Source organism: Mauremys reevesii, linkage group 6 (genome assembly GCF_016161935.1).
Source record: "Mauremys reevesii isolate NIE-2019 linkage group 6, ASM1616193v1, whole genome shotgun sequence".
Lineage (NCBI taxonomy): Eukaryota > Metazoa > Chordata > Testudines > Geoemydidae > Mauremys > Mauremys reevesii.
In genome coordinates this window covers 64918736-64938085 of record NC_052628.1, presented here as the reverse complement: position 1 = coordinate 64938085, position 19350 = coordinate 64918736, and the positions used below count along the sequence as shown (strand labels likewise).

Here is a 19350-nt window from a genome sequence, read left to right as displayed (position 1 = left end):
AAATGTGGCACTAGAGAGATGGCCAGTGGAAATACTGAGTTACATCATGTGTCACGAGGCACACAAGCCTTTAGCATTTAATCTAACCTAATCCACAGGCATTTACCCGTCTTTCTTCAGCAACCCTTCTTACTGCCGCTCCCCTAGAGCACCTGTGCGATAGAAGAGGAAAGTGAAGCTGGAGTTAACTCCCTCTGAACTGGGTGTCAGGTGATGTCTCTCCACATCATCATGGGTATGTTTAAATACATGACAATTTTATAATTATGTTTAATATATTATGCCTAGTTTTTTTCTTCATATAATAATAATTACTTGAGAGAGACTTTTGAGAGAGATACTTCTCCCCCCTCACACACACACAAAATGGAAAGTAGCAATAGTATAAACTACTGCAAGCTAAGAGAAATTTTTGCATAATGATAGAAAAAAGAAAAGTCAATCTTCCATTTGCAGTACTGGGAACAATTACAGGTGATTTTTTTAAATGAATATCAAAATCATCACTGCATACCATTTTTCATCAAAAGTGGGCATTCAAATATCATTTGTCAAAATTTGCTAAAGCAGAGAAAGAAATGAAGGTGAACAACAGATGTGTACCTGTTGATTCAGTCTGCTGCTGTGGAAATGATCTTGTTAGGGAAACTATTTTTTGAAGCCACCTACAGTGGTACATCTATAATGTGCATATGAATTTCATGAATCATAAACTGTGTCTGAGGTCTTTCAGATGAAGTACAGAAATAAAGGTAGCTAGTGGAAAAGATTTTTCATGAAAATGGATGTGCTTTCGGAGAACGGTTTTAAAAAAAGTCTGTGACTTCATCTTAAAAGTGCTTACAAAATAAAGATTCATGAGCAGTAGAAACTGTTGTAGAAGCAGTTCTGCATTATCATCAACATCAAGCCAATACAGAATACTTTGGTAAATGCAGTAATACATGTGGAAACAATAGTGCAGGTTATGTATTTCACTAGAGACGGTCAGGCTATTTCTATCCAATTATTATTCTGTAAGACCTGCTGTGAACGTCAACCTTCTTTCTGAATGAAACTCATATGGTACACTGGCCGCAAACCCTGCTGCAGGGATACACAGAGGCTTATAACTGCTACTACAATATATTAACTATAGTAATGACCACAGACCAACTGTACATGTTTACTGCACTCTTTCCATCCCCAGCCACAAAGAGGTCACCTCACAAAACCTGCTTTCCTGAACTTTTCTTGGATTATGTGAATTTCAACAAATACAATTTTAGCAATATTTTACAAAACCTTGTATTTTCTTACTTCATTCCTAAGGCAATGAAAAGTCTCAGCAGGTCAGACATACTGCCTGACCAGCCCATATTCTTGCTCAAGTATGGTGATAAGAGTGAAGGAGGAATTCCGTATCATGCTACTAGTGATGCTAGCTAGCAATGGGTGTTTGTTTATCATAGAATCTCAGGGTTGGAAGGGACCTTAGGAGGTCATCTAGTCCAACCCCCTGCTCAAAGCAGGACCAAACCCAACTAAATCATCCCAGCCAGGGCTTTGTCAAGCCTGACCTTAAAAACCTCTAAGGAAGGAGATTCCACCACCTCCCTAGGTAACCCATTCCAGTGCTTCACCACCCTACTAGTGAACAAGTTTTTCCTAATGTCCAACCTAAACCTCCCCCTCTGCAACTTGAGACCATTACTCCTTGTTCTGTCATCTTCTACCACTGAGAACAGGCTAGATCCATCCTCTTTGGAACCCCCTTTCAGGTAGTTGAAAGCAGCTATCAAATCCCCCCTCATTCTTCTCTTCTGCAGGCTAAACAATCTCAGTTCCCTCAGCCTCTCCTCATAAGTCATGTGCTCCAGCCCCCTAATCATTTTTGTTGCCCTCCGCTGGACTCTCTCCAATTTATCCACATCTTTCTTGTAGTGTGGGGCCCAAAACTAGACACAGTACTCCAAATGAGGCCTCACCAGTGCTGAATAGAGGGGAATGATCACATCCCTCGATCTGCTGGAAATGCCCCTACTTATACAACCCAAAATGCCATTAGCCTTCTTGGCAACAAGGGCACACTGTTGACTCATATGTAAGCCTCTTAGCAGAAACTCTAGAAGGGGTTTCTTTTTAGGCTTCTTGGTCAGAGAACAGTCAGAATGAAATGTGAGATTCTTATTTTTAGTATAGGAAGGAAAGGGTGGGGACTGAGTCAACAGCAGAGTGAGTGAGAGTGTGTGTTTGTGTAAGTGAAGCCTTCAATACCCCATTGTCCTTTTGTACTAGACTATTTGTCCTTCATTAATTTTCCCACCTGAAAGGCCCCTGTTCTCATGCAAGTGCAAAGCAAGGAGAAGCTACATGAAGAGGATGACATAGGGAAAACAGGCTTAATAGGTATGATTTTACATTTAAGTGTCTAATAGTCCTTAAAAAACAGAGAGAAGAGTAGAACGTCATCAGGTTATTTGCACAAGCAATAACATTTATAATTATATCACTGACGTATGCTTAGATGTTTTCTTTAACATGTATATTTAAATTTTGTACATTAATGAGTGTTCATGTATTACTGGGTTTAACTACTCAATGAAGTATTGAGGGACTGCATAGGGATATTTTTTTTAAAATACACAAGAGAGTCTTCTAGTAGTATGCACGATAATTTTTGGCGGCATAGTTTAGTGTTATCCTAACTTCAGCTTCAAATCATCAAGATGGTTTTTGTGGGATGTAATTCATTCCTTTGGCCAAGTCCACATACTTATTTACATTCGACCCGTGCATACTTCTTTACCCAGCCTGCAATCTTTCCAAGATTATCTCCTAATTTCAAAATACTCTAACTGAATAAAATTAAAATGCCACATTTTGTGACCTTATTACATAAATAAAGCAAAAAATACTATTTGGGTGGCACAAAAGAGCTAACCTTTCAGATTAAGGTCCTACCAGCTTTTCACTCTTTAAAAAGCCCATAGAACTTCTTATAAGAGATGGAGTTGCCCCAGGGTCTGAGGCAAACATTTTCCATCTGCCCACTATTGGGCAGTATACCATATGCCAGCTCACTATCGCACTCCAGAGGAGGCTGGATTTCAGTGATGTGCATATGTATGTGTGCATATGTATGCTCCAGCACCCTTTTGGACGAATGGCACTATTAAATATGTAATACATTATTGAGGCAATTGCAAGTAATGCATGCTGACAGACAACAGCCTGACCTGCGAGCTCAGATGGGCTACAACTCTAATTTTTATAATTTACAAGAAAAATTAACTCCAAAAAGACTATTAAAGTCTAAAAGAAAAAAGATGGAGCGATTTGCTCAATTCAAAAAAGGCCCTGTTATGAGACGTTTTAACGATAAATGTGAGAGAAAAATACATTCTGACAACATAGGCAAAAATGTAGAATTTTCTCCAGTAATATTCCACTGAGCAGCCATCAAATCAGATGATGTTGTTTTAAATCATTTTTTTGCAGGGACCTTATGAACCTTCTGTTCAGACATAGCCTTTTAGATTTTTCCCCTCTTGCTGGTGATTTAAGTACATTTAATAGTGAAATATTTTAAGTTGGCAAACTCTCTGCCATTAGCAATTCCTTGTAAATTAAATACTCAATATATAGTTTGTGTAGAAATGTTAAATAATAGATTTCTTCTAGGTGTGTAAAAATACCAAAATGTTTTTGAGCACTGCATGTATATATGGGTTAAAGTCAAACACACACAGAGCAAATGTAATGTTGACAGACCCCGGTCATTGGCGGGCAAGATCGAACCTGGGATCTCTGAAGCTTAGTGCATGAGCTTCTACTGCATGAGCTAAAAGCCACATAACTCTTAGCCAGGGCTGTAGCAAACTGATCAATTGCCAAATGGTCTAGGTGCCACTAGAAGAAGACAGAGCACCACATCAAGAAGGCATGGGTTACAGACACATTCACAAAGAAACTAATGTATCGGCAGAAACATTTTCATTTTATCTAGTCTCTCATTGTCTAAGGTTGCAACACAGAAGGATAGAAAGTAAAGTATTTGCCATACTTTGGCAGTGCTATGTCATCAAGAACTAAGATGAACATCCCATTTGGGTTATTTGAGACTTTCTAAGAGTATTCAATCTTTTAAGTGCTGTACTCTAGGTTAGCAAAGGAATGACAAGGAAATGATGAGTTATTAGAATGCATGCTGTGAAACATCTTTTTAAATGTGAGCAATGTGTTTTTATTTTTAGTAAAATGTTACTTTCCCAGACAGCAAAATTACTGGCACACACAGCATAAATAGTTTATTTTACTGTGAAATGGCTTTGTCAGATATTCTGTTCTGATAAAATCTTCTTGGTACAAGTGATGGAGGAACCAACTAGGGGCCGTGGTCCTCTTGACCTGCTGCTTACAAACAGGAAAGAATTGGTAGGAGAAGTAGAAGTGGGTGGCAAAGTGGGTGGCAACCTGGGCAGCAGTGACCAGGAGATGGTTGAGTTTAGGATCCTGACAAAAGGAAAAAAGGAGAGTATCAAAATATGGACCCTGGACTTTAGAAAAGCAGACTTTTACTCCCTTAGGGAACTGATGGGCAAGATCCTCTGGGAAGCTAATATGAGTGGGCAAGGAGTCCAGCAGAGCTGGCTGTATTTTAAAGAAGCCCTTATTGAGGGTGCAGAAAGAATAGCAAATATGGCAGTCAACCAGTGGCATAATAGTGAAATCTTCGATGAGCTTAAACTCAAAAAGGAAGCTTACAAGAAGTGGATGACTAAGGAGGAGTATAAAAATATTGCTCGAGCAAGCAGGGGTGTAATCAGGAAGGCCAAGGCACAATTGGAGTTGCAGCTAGCAAGGGACGTGAAGGGTTTCTACAAATATGTTAGCAATAAGAAGGTCAGGGAAAGGGTGGGACCCTTACTGAATGGCGGAGGCAACATAGTGACAGTTGATGTGAAAAAAGCTGAAGTACTCAACGCTTTTTTCACCTCTGTCTTCACAGACTAGTTTTTTTATCATGAGAATACTACAACTTTAAGGCATTTTAGTCTAAAATACTTGAATATGCCTTTAAATTAAACCTAAAATTTTATTTTAATAGATTAGTATTTATTAATTTTTTTTAACTATGTATAGTAATTTATATATGGGACAAATGCTCCCTTTACAACTTTTTCCATACAGTGGGATAATCCAGTTTATTAAAAATCTAACTTTTAATAAACTCCCATTGATACTGCAGTGGCTCTGCACAAGTTCAGGAGACACTTGTGCTAAGCAAGAGAAACACTGACCAACCTTCCATTAGTTAGAGTCAATTTGAAGTTAGGGCAGTTATTGGAATTAAGTCAATAAAATTACCACTTGTGGCTGGAGGATGAGAATGGAGTCTGTTCAGTTTGATAGCTCCCACTCAGATTTCTGTGACAGCTGCATTTTGGGTCTATTAGTCAGAAGCTCCTACTTCAGCTAGCCCTTTTAAAGTTCGCAGCGGCCCATAGTGTGGAAGACCATAATCTCCTTCACTCTGCACACACCTGTGAGAAGGCATTCAGCAAAATATTGCCTTCTCTAGATAATTCCTGTCACCCAGTTGGCACAAAGTTATTGATCCCATTCCTGAACGAGACTAGTATTACTATTCAGAAGCATCTTTTCTTCTTTTTTTTTTTTTTGGTGTGGCTCAAGGGTGGGCAAGAGAAAATCAGCCTATCAGTAAAAGGGCACAAAGGCTTCTTGATACAGAGGTCGTAATTGTAAGATTTGGCCTAAAGGATATTTTTCCAAGTCATGTACTGCACATAACCCCAAATAGTGTCATGAGAACAGTACACTATGTACATACATATGCTGATTAGGTAATGGAACCTAAAGAGCAATACAAATTTCAGTTCTCAATATAAAACAAATTGATACTCATCCCTTCACCCCCAAAATGTGCCAACTTTAAAAAAAGATTCAACTTCAAAATGTTACAACCTCCAAAGCAAGATTTAGAGCAAAAATGAACAACTGATCTTTCATGATAAGCAAGCTAGTGGGTGCTACTTTAACTACTATCAGGACAGACCCTGAACAATGAAAAACCAAGTGATTCTCATATGTGACATTCAGAAGTAGTAAAAAGCTCTCCTCTGGCGGTAATATTAATCTTAGCTAGCCTCTTTTTTGTCATTATCTTAATGCCAGGAAGCATCCTTTTCAATTAAGCGAGGTGTTTATTTGAGTCATAACACTTTAATCAGAGGTTCATTTTCTTGGCTGGCTGGCTGGCTGGGTGTGGGTGTGGGTGTGGGTAAAACTAATTCCTGCCTTTCATTCTATTGTCAAAGGTAAAGACCCTTCCCAAAATGTAATGATACTATACTGCGATTTTCGTCTGCTGTTATTACTTATTCCTATGATCAATGAATGAGAAAATATTTCTAAAACATCATCAACTCATCATTTTCAGTCTGAGCTATACAGAATTTATTTGTAAACCTAAATATTTAACAACTATACTGTTAATCAACTTCTATAAACAACCTTGTTTATAGAATAACTACCAGTGGCTCAAAAGGGCAATAGTAACATATTTACCTGGTATTAAGGAATCGATGTTTAAAAATAAACTCAATACATTCATTTCTAGAACACAGGAGTTCAGAAAGGGAATGTCTATATGGTAAAAGGGAAACACCATATATACTGCCCTTACCTCCTAAATATCTAAATATGGTCACCAAACAGACTAGACCATTGTGAGCTCTGATGGAATCTAGCCACTGCAATCTTCCAGTTGGAAGTTAATGCACCACTTCATAGCCTCTCTGCAGGGATGGAAGGGAAGATGTGGAAGTTAGAATGATGAGGCATTAAAATAATCACCAAGTTCCAGGGTAGTTCTAGAAGTCTGACAAGTAAACCATTTTGGTAAATACTGTTGAAACTCAAAGTCCATGCAAATATATGTATGCAAATGTGCTAAATGTCAATTTGCATGAAAAAAAGCTCAGTGTGCGCATACAGTTACTGTACTACTATACATGTTACACTGTAACTTATTATCATCATCCTGCTTTATTACATGATTATTCTTCCAGGCTTCTGGAACGAGCCCTCAAAGCTCCAATTCCAGAAAGCACCAAAGCATGCCCTTAACGTTTCACACATGCTTAACTTCCTTTGACTTCAATGGAATTTATGCACATGTTAAGTATTGTTTTAATTAGGAATGCTTTCCTGGCTGTGAGATAGATGGGACGAATGGTAGGGAAAATGGGAGAGGTTGGGGATCAGATGAGGGAGCCATGGCAGCCCAAGCTCTGCCAGTGCACCCCAAGTCTCCTGCACCCTGAGCTCTGCCAGTTGATCTCAAACACCCTGAACCCCAACCTTCCTGCACCCTCCTTTCTGCCAGTGCAAGCCAGCCCCTCTGTCACCCCACAGCTCTGCTACTGTGCCCCAACATTGCATTAAAGCTATTAATAAGCGCTGGAAAAATATGTGCTCTATGGCACAGGATACAAGCTCGGACACCTCAGTGTTTCTCAGTGATAGGGTACATCTATTAGATAAGGATGAGAGCCTCTTTTTCTCAAACATACAACTGTCAGTATTTTGCAACAGAAATTTGTCTGTAATTTCTTTCACCACCCCTGCCATAATGCTACTTCAGTCACTGTGAAACCTGACCAGGAACACTATTCCACTGTAACACAGGGCAGGTCTGCACTACAAATTTACATCAGTGCAGCTGCACTGATGCAGCTGTGACACTGTTGCGTGCCTTGTGAAGATGCTCTAAGTTGACAGGAGAGAGCTCTTCCATCAGCTTAATAACTCCACCTCTGCAAGGCGTGGTAGCTATGTCGGCAGGTAAAGCTCTCCCACTTACATAGTGCTGTCTACATGAGAGGTATGGTTGGTATAACTACAATGCTTGAGGGTGTGGATTTTTCACACCTGAGTGACGTGGTTATACCGAAGTAAGTATGTAGCGTAGGCCAAGCTATAGTTGTCCTTAGCTCCAAGTATTATATGCAAGTTGGATTATAGGAGGGGGGAAGTAACAGCAATAAAACATCTGTATACCAGGGAGTGAAGACTTCAGGGAAATATACTTGTGGTGGGGAAGCCTGGATACTGTAGTGGGGAGGGGCCAGTTTGGAGGGGGAGACCAGGGTACAGTAGTGGGGAGGGGCCATGGTGGAATGGGGAACGCATGAAATGAGCCAGAGGCATGGCTGAGGAGTGCCAAAGCAGGGCTGATGGGATGCAGCTGATGTGCATGGGGATGGCGGGGAGGTGGCAGCTGGCTCAGTAGATTAATTGCGGGACTTGATATGTACAACTGCATAAATGACTCTTAACAACAAGAACAAATCTAGGGAAAAAACCTAGGAAGCTCAGTGGCAAAAAGCTACAACTCAGAGTTAAGGTTGCTCAGTGGTATGTTGTTCCCTTGCAGAAAGTTGAGCAAAACTCAAACTTCTGAAAACCAGGCAGGGCCAGCTCCAGGTTTTTTGCCACCCCAAGCAACAACAACAACAAAAAAAACAGAATGCCACCCCTTGAGAAGTGCGGCCCCAAGCTGGTGCCTAGAGCCGGCCCTGAAATCAGGAAATGTAGGGTTAAGGTTGCTCAGGTAACCTTATCTCTGCTCTCTTTCAGCAATGCCCCAATATGTCTTGTTAACACATACACACCTTTACTCTGCCAAACTACAGTTGCTGAAATATACAAGCTTTTCTTTCTCCTTTTACCACCCATTCACTCTCACCAACAGTATTCTCTCTAACACTACTGAAGGAGAAAAAGGGGTGGGGGGGGAAAGACTGCTTACTTCATGAAATCCTGTTAGTGAAAGTGAATGAGTCTGAAAAGGAGGTGAAGACCATGTATATTTCAGAAAGTGTGGGCTTGGCAGAGTAAAAAGGTCTGTGTGTTAATGGGGAATAACTGAAAAAGGGTTTACAGAAGTTTCCAAATTTTTCAAAAGTCTGAGTTTTGTTCTGCTAAGGGATTACATACCTCTAAGCAACCTTAACTCTATCATATAGGTTTTTTAGCCCTCAGTTACAATTATTGCCCTCATTCTTATAATGATCTTTTTTGTGAAGCATTCCAAAAATAAATTATATTAGTTTTAAGCTATCAGTTTTATTTTAACAATCTTTGTTCTTACAGGAACCTTCCCTTCACTTTAGTAGATATTTGACTAAAAGTTTAAACTGTTTATCTTTTTCTAAGATGAATACAAAATAATTGCTACTGCGCTAGACAGCTAACACTCTTTCATCCACCTAGTCTCTCTGATATCCTGGTACCAGACACAGCTACACCACCACTGCATACAAGAATGTTATTCATGAGAGAAATAACTGTCACACTTGCTGAAAAATCAGAAATATTGCAGAATTTTAGCCAATGTGTTTTTGTTCTCTGTACATCACTTTAGGATAACTCAGTGGTTTAAGAATTGGCCTGCTAAACCCCAGGGTTGAGAGTTCAATCCTTGAGGAGGCCATTTAGGGAACTGGGGTAAAAAATCTGCCTGAGGGTTGGCCCTGCTTTGAGCAGGGGGTTGAACTAGATGACCTGCTGAGGTCCCTTCCAACCCTCATATTCTGTGATTCTGTGATCATTTGAGAAAGTGTAGTTAGAGTTCTTTTCTTCTGGAAAATAAGAAAGCGGCACTGTGTGCTCCTACAAGAGCTAATTTGATTGTACATGAGTCTAGAAAAAAATATTTGTTGGTCTCATGGTTCCACTATAAAACTTACAGTAGGTCTGACTTTACTCTCTGAGCTGTGGGTCATTAATAGCCAACATATGTTCCCTTTCCTGGTTCTCTAAGACACTGCATAAGAACAAGAACACAAGAATGGCCCTACTGGGTCAGACTATAGGTCCATCTAGCCCTGTATCCTGTCTTCCGACAGTGGCCAGTGCCAGGTGCCCCAGAGGGACCGAACAGAGCAGGTAAATCTCAAGTGATCCATCCCCTGTTGCTCATTCCCAGCTTCTGGCAAAGAGATGGTAGGGACACCATTCCTGCCCATCCTGGCTAATAGCCATCTCCTCCAGTGTGAAAGATTTCATCTTTTTTTTTTTTTTTTGGAAAATAGGTTCTCTTTGTCAAAGGGGAGACTCTCCATTTTGGACTGCAAATCTTTGGGGATACCGGATGCTGAGAGCCAAGAAGACCAGCACATCACCACTGCCGTGGTACGGGCTGCTGGATCAGTCCTGTCCATGGATGCTTGTAGTGCCATCCTAGACACCAACTGACCTTCGACGAGGACTAACTGGAAGTCCGCTCTCCTGTCCTCTGGTATATGGGAGGCAAATCAAAAGAGCTTGTTGTAGTTGTCATGGGCATAGCTTGCAAGGAGGGTAGAATAAATTTGCAATTCTAAATTGCAAAGTAGAAGAGCATAAACCTTGCGGTCCAGGAGGTCAAGACGTTTGAGGTCCTTTTCCTGCAGAGTGGGCCGCTAGTGTGGCTGCTTTGTTCTGTGCGTTGCTGCATCAACCACAACAGAACTGGGTTGTGGGTAGGAAAATAAGAAATCCATGTCCCTCGCAGGCACGTAATATTTATGTTGAGCTTTCTTGCATGTTGGTGGAATGGAGGCAGGGGTCTGCGAGAGAGTACTAGCTGGTTCTAGGAGAGTTTTCTCTATGGGTAGTGCTATCTTTGAAGGTGCAGAAGGTTGGAAGATTTTGAGAAGCCTATGTTGTGTCTCCTGGACTTCCTCCAAAGGGATGTCCTGGCTGAGCGCCATTCTCTTAAAAAGTTCCTGGAATTGCATAAAGTCGTCCACGTTTTGTGGAAGTGGAGGCATAAGGACGACTTCTGTGGCTGATGGCGAGGCAGGAGCCAGTAAAACAGGGAAGGGTTCATAGCCCATTTATTCAGGAGGGGGTTCAGGAACTCTAGATGTTGATAGAGCTTGGGATATAGGCATAAGACAAGCTTGCGGTCTGGTAGAAGGGACGCAAGGAGAAGCGGTGGCAGGAGCCGACCCCAGGTACCACTGAGCATTTGACAAAATGATTTTTTAATGACTGGGTAGGAAAAAAATGGGTCTCGGCCACTGGGGGACAAAGTAGGGAAACTGAGGCTGATTCTTATGATGCCCCATGTCTTGGAGTATGTATGGCTCTGGTGGGTTGGGGGGGAAGAATCAGGCAGGCAGAACTCTGCCTGCTGCTGTGTGCTGTTCTCACTATCAGTGAAAGTATCCAGGTCACGTGGGGAGAGCTGCTGTTCAAAAAGTGAGTGCTCCCTGTCCCGGAGCGGAGAGTCAGGGTTAGGGGCCAAAGAGATATCCTGCGGATGCAGGAATTGTTGCTGCTCCCTACGCTGGTGTGCTGCAGAGTGTGAAGTCTGAGCGGCAGCCAGGAGTAATTTTAGTTTCACTTTTGCAGGAGCTGAGATCTGTTTGTGAAAGCCCCGCAGGGGGTCTGAATCTTCTTGGGAATAGCAGGCAGGCTCGGTGCTGGGGTGGAACACGTTGTCGGCACCAGGTCCACTGTCGGTGCTGGGGGAACCGGTGCCAAGGAGAGCTTCCCGCTACAGGAAGTAGAGTCCCTGCTTTTGAGCCCCGTGAGAGTTGCTTGTAAAGTGTAGGGGCGGTCAGAGTTGCTTGCTCTCGGCACTGACAGCATCAAGAGTAAAGATGCTGCAGGAGATCCTTTACCTTCTTGAGTATCTCTGAGAGGAGACATTAGGGCTTCCTGCCTCTTCACGTGAGAGGGTGAAGCCGGGCTACCGGTCGGTTCTGACCTTGCAAGGGAGCAGGTTTACTGCCCTGCTCCATAGGCAGCTGCAGAGCTTCTTGCCTCTGCTCCAGAGAGGGTGAAGCCATGTTCCCGGTCGGTTCTGCCTTGGCAGGGGAGCGTAAGGGAGCGGGTTTACTGCCCTGCTCCACAGGCAGCTGTAGAGCTTCTTGCCTCTGCTCCAGAGAGGGTGAAGCCATGCTCCCGGTCCGTTTGGACCTGGCTGGGTAGCGTGAGGGAGAGGGTTTGCCATTGCCCGTCTCCAGAGGTGGCTGCAGCGATTCCTGCATGAGAAGGAGTTTCAGCCGCAGGTCCCTGTCAGGACGAGCCCTGGTTTTGAGGCTTGTGCAGTGGACACACTTGGCAGGGATGTGTGTCTTGCCAAGGCACTTCACACAGTGTGAGTGTCCATCGGACATTGGCATAAAGTCCAGACAGGAAGCACATTCCTTGAATCCTGAAGCCCCTGGCATTATTGCACTAGTAATGTCAGGGGAGAGTGCCTCAGTGGGAGACAAACTTGAAGGGATTTTTTTTTTAAACTTACTAACTATTCAAAAGGAAAGGAAACAACTGGGATATTACTAACTAACTATTTCTATGTTCTTCGTAATTGTTTCCTTCAAAAACCAGGGAAGAGGATCAGCACTGCTCCGAGTCCCATCTTCGGCCAAGGACGGTTGAGGAGGAACTGAGGAGGGTGCGGGATGCACACGCTCAGGAATATTCCAATGGGATGGGAGATACCAACTGAGTACGTGCGTCCCGACCAGGCACTGCTACCGAAAATCTCCGATCAACGGCGCCAGGACGCACTATCACCTACAGTGGAGCACCCATAGGGACAGCCCTTGAAGAAGAAGTGTTCTTGTCTTTAACACTCAGATGCCCAACTCTCGATGGGGTCTAAACCCAAATAAATCCGTTTTATCCTGAATAAAGGTTATACAGGGTAAACTCAAATTGTTCACCCTCTATAACACTGATAGAGAGATATGCACAGTTGTTTGCTCTCCCAGGTATTAATACATACATTGAGTTAATTAATAAGTAAAAAGTGATTTTATTAAATACAGAAAGTAGGATCTAAGTGGTTCCAAGTAGTAACAGACAGAACAAAGTAAGTCACCAAGCAAAATAAAATAAAATGTGCAAATCTATGTCTAATCAAACTGAATACAAATAAGATCCTCACCAATTCCAGAATGCTCCCTTTTACAGACTAATCTCCTTTTAGCCTGGGTCCAGCAATCACTCACACCCCTTGCAGCCACTGCCCTTTTTTCCAGTTTCTTCCAAGTATCCTGGGGGGTGGAGGTGCTCTCTCTTTAGCAAGCTGAACACAAAATGGAGGGGTCTCCCAGGGGTTTAAATAGACTTTGTCTTGTGGGTGGAGACCCCCTCCTCACTCCTATGCAAAGTCCAGCTCCAAGATGGAGTTTTGGAGTCACCTGGGCAAGTCACATGTCCACGCATGACTCAGTTTTTACAGGTAGCAGCCATTGTTTACATGCTACCTTGAACTTCCTCAAGTAGACTTCTTATGTCGATTGAAGCATTCCAAAATCCATTGTCCTTTAAGTGTTTCTTGATTAAGTACTTAATTTCAACATTCCTTTCTCCAGGAACTGACCAAACGCTCTACTAAGGTTATTTAGAACTCAAGCGAGTACACAGCCAACATTCATAACATTCATAACTTCAAATACAAAAATGATACATGCATACAAATAGGATTAATACATTCAGTAGATCAAAACCTTTACAGATATATGTTACATGGCATATGTAGCATAAAACACATTCTAAGTATATTTCCATAGAACATTATGGGAGGTACCGTAACAGTTTTATTCTCTACATGCAAGACCACATCCACATCTTCACACAGATCTATTATTATTAGTCTACAAAATCTATCTCAGAAAACTTCAAAAGCTCATCGATATGAGGTCAAAGATTTTAGAAAGTTAAAATACACTGTGTGGTTAAAAAGGCCTTTTCATTATTTAAGCCCTTGGATATGTATTCTCTGAAGTTATTCTGAAGCCTTTTACATACTCCAGTTGTTGCATCAATAATAAATTGAAGAATATAAAGTGCAGTCTTCTCAAAACATTAGAAATAAATAAAAATGAGAAGGTTTTCCATTTCAAAAAAATCACTCACATCTTTTTAATGCCCTTGGTCTTTCTAATTTATATTCTATTATTTCTATGTCATTATAATTCCTAGCATGTAGTTAGTCTACATAAAACTGGATGTGGGGCAGGTCTTTTGTGGCACAAATAACATTGTTCCCTTCAAGGACAATGTAACAGAAGGTGATCAGTAATTTAGCTAATATGGAAATGGAGGATAAACACTTGTGGGAAAAAATAGTAAAAACAAAATATTATAGCATAATTTTATTTTGTTATGCTTTCTCTGGTATTCCACTTTCACTTTCTAAATGGATTATTACAGGGACAGCAATTTACATAAAAAGATTAAAGAGTACATAAATGTCAAAGATTGCTTCACTGTTCTAAGGGAAAGACTGGAGAGGAATCCTGTCAAGATGTCAAATGAATTTTAAGGAAATGATCAAATGTACTTTGCAGAGGTTGCACAATGCAGAGTATACCATCCAATAGTATGTGTCAGAGTACTCATGCTGTTTCCTAAAATAAGCATGCCTGAAGCTTCTTCACTGTCCCATAACGGTATGAAACCCAGGTCATAGCTCCAAAATGATTAAAGGAAAAGGGAGAGCGCACAAAGAAAAGTGATTACTTTTATTAATTCTGAAGCTTTGCAATTCTTTATTTCATAATTTATTTTGATCTTGCAACTAAGTTTTTATTAGCATCGGTGGGTGGGGGGAGTTATGTAGAGCCAATAGATCTGCAATGATTTTTTAATGCACTAAAATGCCCTATACTCATCAACATTTTTGTTCAACATTTACTACAATATTGTCTTACTGTCTGAAAATGCTGAACTGGAAGTACTTTCAAAAATGTATTAAAGGTTGTCTAGTTTCACAAAGTTTTTATAACTATTGGTGGCTAAGATCCCACTTTCTAAATTCTTGCAGTCATGCGCATCAATGAATCACAATAAATATAGCACATGCCTTCTACATGAATAGCGCACTAGAGGAGCTATTTATCATTGTGACACTGGCAAACCAGGGACCAGCTCATGCCAAAGTCCCCATGCCTCAAATGAATACTGACAAATACGCAACTGAAATCAGTCTATTAGTCTATAAGGTGCCACAGGATTCTTTGCTGCTTCTACAGAACCAGACTAACACGGCTACCCCTCTGATACAAGTCTGGCTCACTTGTGTGTTAGTATTGTTAAAATATATATTAGAATTACAAGAATGTGTTTAGACTTGATTGACTTTTTGTAAGTTGTTACATGCATTAATCTCACTTATACAATCTTTAAGGTAATATTTGAACATTGGTATTGTAAGCTTCTGTAACTATTTAAGTAACTACACAAGAGAGAGAAAATAACTAGCGTGAAGAGTGCATCTGCAACCAAAGGCGTTATGTCCTGTCCAACAGGGAAGGTCCTTTTACACCAGATAGACTATTGTGAGATGTTAAAAAGAACAAGAGACTGTTGTTCTGCAACCCCCACCCCAACCCCTACCCCATGGAGAGAAGTCAAGCTTGGAGCTCAGAGCACATGGAAGATGGGGATTAAAAAACCTCTAAAAAGAAGGAACTAAAAAGATTACTGTGCTGCTTGGACTCTGGAGGGCAAGGTTTCTAGGCATAAGCAAGGGATTCCCAGCTGCTTAGCCCTAAGGACAGAGAGTTTGCTTATTATAGAAGCTTCTATTACTCTTTGAAACTTAAGATTGTAACTCATTTATGTATCTATGTTTACCTGCTTTAACCTTGTAAATAACTCTCTCATTTCTTTTTCCTATTTAATAAATCTGTATATAGTTTATTACAGGATAGGCTATGAACATTGTCTTTGGTGTGAGATCTAAGGTGCAACTGGCCTGGGACAAGTGACTGGTCCTTTGGGACCTGGAGTAACCTAAATATTGCTGTGATTCTTGGAGGGAAGGTTCATCTATCACTAAGGTAGGCTCACCTGGGTGGCGAGACAGATCAGAATATCCCAGGGAGCTGTCTGTGACTCCATGTTAAGGTTGTTACAGTGCCCAAGTAGTTTATTCTTGGTAACTGGTTGGTGAAATCAAAGTCTAGAACTCACAGCCAATTTGGGGTTTGTGTCCTAGTTCTTAACATTCTGCTCTCAGATTGGTATTCATGCTCCTGAGTAACACCAGGTGACTTGACAATCATCTTTTTTCAGCAGTGGCTACATATCTGTGTCAGAACAGGCTGTGTTGTGACAAGATTATAAATCCTCTGTGAACTGATATCAATATCAGCTGGTATAATACTGCATTTTTGTAAATGTTAGAATGTTTAAGAAATCTGAAAAAAATTGCAAAGTTCCATAATCACTTAGGATTGTTTTCAAAATTGAAAAAATATTTGAATATTTTCTTATTGTTTAAAGCATTACAGTTGTATTGTCAAAGTTGTGTAGTCTGCCAGGACACAACCTGCCATTAAAGGAAGAATACATTTTTATAGCCCCATCTGATGACTTGCAGCCCTAAAAATTGTCTATACTGTTTTGTTAAATATTCCATTGACAATTAATTGCTAAATCTCAAAAAAGAGCCCCTAATCACATATTGGACTTCTATTAGTAAACAGTACTTCATGTCCCATCGATTATGGAATTATGAGATAACTGCTAACTTTTGTAGGAGTATTCAGAAGAGCTCTCATGTTATTTATGTCTGGAGTATAATTTGCCAATAGATAGTAACATCCTTCTTCAACTGTGGGCATGGGAACTGGACATGGCATTCCAGTAGCCCCAGTGCCAAACAGTAAAATAATCTCTCCTCTCAACTGAGATTACTGTTTATGCATCCCAGGATCACATTAGCTCTTTTGGCCACAGTGTCCCATTGGGAGTTATGTTCAGCTGATTATCCACTATTACCTCCAAATCATTTTCAGAGTCACTGCTTTCCAGGACAGAGTCCCCCATCCTCTAACTACAGCCTACATACTTTGTTCCTTGATGTATACATTTACACTTAGCCATATGAAAACACATATTGTTGGCTTGTACCCAATATACTACGCAATCCAGATTGTGCTGAATCAGTGACCTGTCCTCTTCATTATTTACCACTCCCTCAATTTGTGTGTCATCTGCAAACTTTATCAGTAATGACTGTTTTCTTCCAGGTCACTGATAAAAATGTAAAATAGCATAGGTCAAAAACCAATCCTTGCAGGACCCACTGGAAACATGCCCATTTGAGAACAATTTCCTGTTTACAATTATATTTTGAAACCTATCAGGCAGCCAGTTCTTAATCCATTTAATGTGTGCCATGTTAATTTTATATCATTCTAGTTTTTTAATCAAAATGTCCAGTAGTACCAACTCAAACACCTTACAGAAATCTAAGTATATTATATCAATACTATTATTTATAATATCAAAAAAAATATCAAATTAGTTTGTCAGGAACTATTTTCCTGAAACCCAATTTTCCAAAAACCAATTTTCCACAAACTATTATATATCAATACTATTATTTATAATAGTATTATATTATATTATATTATAGTAATATATTATATTATAGTAATATATTATATTATATTATTTATAATATAATATCAATACTATTATTTATAATATAATACTATTATATATCAATACTATTATTTATAATATCAAAAAAAATATCAAATTAGTTTGTCAGGAACTATTTTCCACAAACCCAATTTTCCAAAAACCAATCCTTGCAGGACCCACTGGAAACATGCCCATTTGAGAACAATTTCCTGTTTACAATTATATTTTGAAACCTATCAGGCAGCCAGTTCTTAATCCATTTAATGTGTGCCATGTTAATTTTATATCATTCTAGTTTTTTAATCAAAATGTCCAGTAGTACCAACTCAAACACCTTACAGAAATCTAAGTATATTATATCAATACTATTATTTATAATATCAAAAAAAATATCAAATTAGTTTGTCAGGAACTATTTTCCACAAACCCAGATTGATTTGTATTAATTACACTACCCTCCTTCAATTCTTCATTAATCTGGTCTTCTATCAGCTTCCCCATTATCTTGCCCGGCACATCCTGGTGTCTCTTTTTAAAAACTGGCACAACATTAGCTTTCTTTCAGTCTCCTAGAATTTCCCCAGTGTTACAAAAATTATTGAAAATTTACATTAATGGTCCTCCAAGCTCCTTATCCAGCTCTTTTAAAACTCTTAGATGTAAATTAGCCAGACCTGCTGATTTAAAAACATCTAACTTTTATATTTTCTTTTTAAACATCCTCCAGCGATATCAGTGAATGGAAAGAGTGTTGTCAACACCATATGATGAGACCGTATCGTCTGTTTTTCTACAAATACAGTACAGAAATATTTACCGAACTCCCCTACCTTTTCTGCATTATTCCTGATAATTCTACCATGTTCCTCTAGTAATGGACCAATATCATTGTCAAAATTCTCTGTGTTCTTAATATATTTTTAAAACTCCTTCTTTCCCTTAACGCTATCGGCCATAGATTTCTCGTGGTGTAACTTAGCTTCCCTTCTGCAATTCCTAACTTCTGATTTACATTCATTATTACCAACTTTCCCTTTCTTCAATTAGTTTTTTATAATATATTTATACACACACACGCGCATGACCTGCAGTCATGACTACTAAACATCTGGGGAATAATCTGAGTGCTACAGAGAGGCCAGAAGGCAATGATTTGCACAGGTAGTGGCTGTTATCAATGCAGAAACAAGGATATACTAAGTTGGCCAGTCTGATCAATACCAAATCCCTTCAAGACTTCTCTGTAACCTCATTAATTAGCGGAAAAACCAGGAGTCAGGTATCTGAAGAAATTATGAAATCTCTGCTGAAGCTACCATGTTCTGCCTTCTTGATGCCAGCAGGTATTGATGCTTAGATTAGCCACATCTTTCTAGCAGGGTGCAACGAGCTCCACTGATGAGTAAGGTTATCTTCCCCTTCTCCTGGGTCTCCAAAATAGAAAGAGACAATAAGTCTTTCCTGAACTGTGGCACTCTTCAGTTCTAACAACTCCACTATTTGAACTAGCAACTTCTGAAACTGTCTACAATCATCAAGAAGCTATACCAATGAGGATATTAAGGACATTAGCAGAAGATACTGTACTTTCCTTATCAGTAGCAAAAGACTGGTTGATATCATCCTGTGCTTCATGCCTATTTACCCTGGATAAGTAATTGTGAATGCTATCCAACAGCGAAGAAAGATGGACAGTTTAAGAACTGAAGAGGAATTGGCACCATGTAATAGACGAAAGCAAATCAGCACAAAGGAAGTCACATTGTCATCACAAGAGGGAGAACCTGATAGATACTAGGGACCTGGGACTGCCTTTGTGACCACCAAGTCCTCCAAGAATTGCCAGTGGGTCCCTGAAACAGAAACTAGCACCATGAAAATCCCTGCCACCAAAATTGCCTT

General features: G+C 40.1%; 1 protein-coding gene across 16 annotated transcripts in view; it reads right to left on the bottom strand.

Moving 5' to 3' along the window:
- Nucleotides 1-19350, bottom strand: part of FER (FER tyrosine kinase) — a 385522-nt gene that overhangs the window by 205527 nt on the left and 160645 nt on the right. The gene's annotated exons all lie outside the window — the stretch shown is intronic.